The sequence below is a fragment of the Dasypus novemcinctus genome, chromosome 10 (assembly GCF_030445035.2).
Source record: "Dasypus novemcinctus isolate mDasNov1 chromosome 10, mDasNov1.1.hap2, whole genome shotgun sequence".
NCBI lineage: Eukaryota > Metazoa > Chordata > Mammalia > Cingulata > Dasypodidae > Dasypus > Dasypus novemcinctus.
The window spans coordinates 41,557,618-41,559,854 of NC_080682.1; positions in this window are offsets into that span (position 1 = coordinate 41,557,618).

Genomic DNA, 2,237 nt, shown 5'->3' on the forward strand with positions numbered 1-2,237 from the left:
GAAGTCCTAAACTAAAGAGAAAAACTGCACACAGAATACTCTAGTAAACCAGGTGCCAAGACAGTAACAAAAAATTACAATCCACACCAAGAAGCAGGAAGTCCAGTTAAAGGAACAAGATAAGCCTCCAGATGACATAAAGGAGTTGAGACAACTAGACAACAAATCATAGATGTTCAAACAAATCTCCTTAATAAATTCAATGAGATGGCTAAAGAGATTAAAGATATTAGGAAGACTCTGTATGGGCACAAAGAAGAATTTGAAAGCATACATAGAATAATACCAAATCTTATGAGAATGAAAGGTGCAATAAATGAAAATTTCAAAACATTGGAATCATATAATAGCAGATTTGAGGAAGCAGAAGAAAGGATTGGTGAGCTTGAAGAAATCGCTTCTGAAAGTGAACATACAAAAGAACAGATGAAGAAAAGAATGGAAAAAATTGAACAAGGTGTCAGGGAACTAAATGACAGCAAAAGGCATGGAAACATAGGAGTCATGTGTGTCCCAAAGGAGAAGAGAAGGGGAAAAAGGCAGAAGGAATATTTGAAGAAAAAATGGTAGAAAAATTCCCAACCCTATTGAAGGACATAGATATCCATGTCCTCCCACAACGTACTCCCATCTGAAAAAATCCAAATAGACCAAATCCAAGACACATACTAATCAAAATGTCAAATGCCAAAGACGAACAGAGAATTCTGAGAAAAGCAATGCATAACATATAAGGGATATCCAAAAGATTAAGTGCTGATTTCTAGCTAGAAACTATGAAGGCAAGAAGAGAGTGGTCCTATAAGTTTAAGATATTACAAAAGAAAACCTTTCAGCCAAGAATCTTATATCCAGCAAGACTGTCTTTCAAAAATGAGGGCAAGTTTAGAATATTCACAGCTAAATAGAAACTGAGAGAATTTCTAAGCAAGAAACCAGATTTTCAGGAAACACTCAAGGGTGTACTAGAGCCTGAAACAAAAGACAGGAGAGAAAGGCCTGGAAGAGAGTCTAGAAATGAAGATTATATCAATAAAAGTAAAAGTGTCAAAAGAGTGGTGAAAATAAAATATGACAAATAAAACTCAAATAGTCAGAAATAAACTTAACCAATGATGTAAAGCACTTGTATTCAGAAAACTGCAACTCAATGTTAAAAGAAATCAAAAAAGGCCTAAATCACTGGAAGAACATTCCATGCTCATGGATTGGAAGACTAAATATCATTGAGATGTCAATTCTACTCAAATTGATATACAGATCCAATGCAATAGCAATAAATATTCAACCAGGATTTTTTTAAAAAATTGAAAGCACAATCATAAAATTTATTTGGAAGGGTAAGGAATCCTGAATAGCCAGAAATATCATAAAAAGGAAAAGCAAACCCTCATCTACAGACTTTAAATCATATTACCTAGTTATAGTGGTAAAAACAGCATGGTACTGGCTTAAAGACAGACACATAAACCAATGGAATGAAATTAATGGTTCAGAAACAGACCGTCACATGTACAATCAGGTGATTTTTGACTAGCCCATCAAACACACACAGCTTGGGCACGACAGTTCATTCAACAAATGGTGTTGAAAGAATAGGATCTCCATAGTCAAAAGAAGGAAAAAAGACCCATATATCACACCTTATTCAAAAATTAACTCAAAATGGATCAAAAACCTAAAAATAAAAGCAAGAACTATAAAACTTCTAGAAGAAATCGTAGGAAAATATCTTCAAGACCTTTTGGTAGGTGGTGGATCTTTAAAGGAGATAAGAGTAGGACTGAGTGGACTACTGATGTTTAATGTATGTAGAAGATTTAATTAGCTTTACTGTAAAAGTGTGGAAATGTACAGAGTGGATTGTAACACACAGTGAGTAACAGCTAGTTTATAAATGAGGAAGTGACTGAAAATGGTAGTCTAGGTATGTAAATGCCAATTGACAGAATGCTAGAGAATAATCTAGGAGTTGAAAGCATGGTAAACCAAGAGGTGGATGAGAATGGTGGTTAATGGTACAGATGCAAGAGTGTCCTTTGTGAGCTAGAGCAAATGTATATCACTAGTGCAGGGTGTTGGGAATGTGGAGAAGCATGGGAAAAATACAGCTGGAATGAACTATGGACTGTGGTTAGCTGTAATAATATAATATTCTTTCATCTATGTGAAAGATGTACTGTGTTGATATTGAAGCAGTATGGAAAATGTGAGCCAAATGTACACTATGGACATGG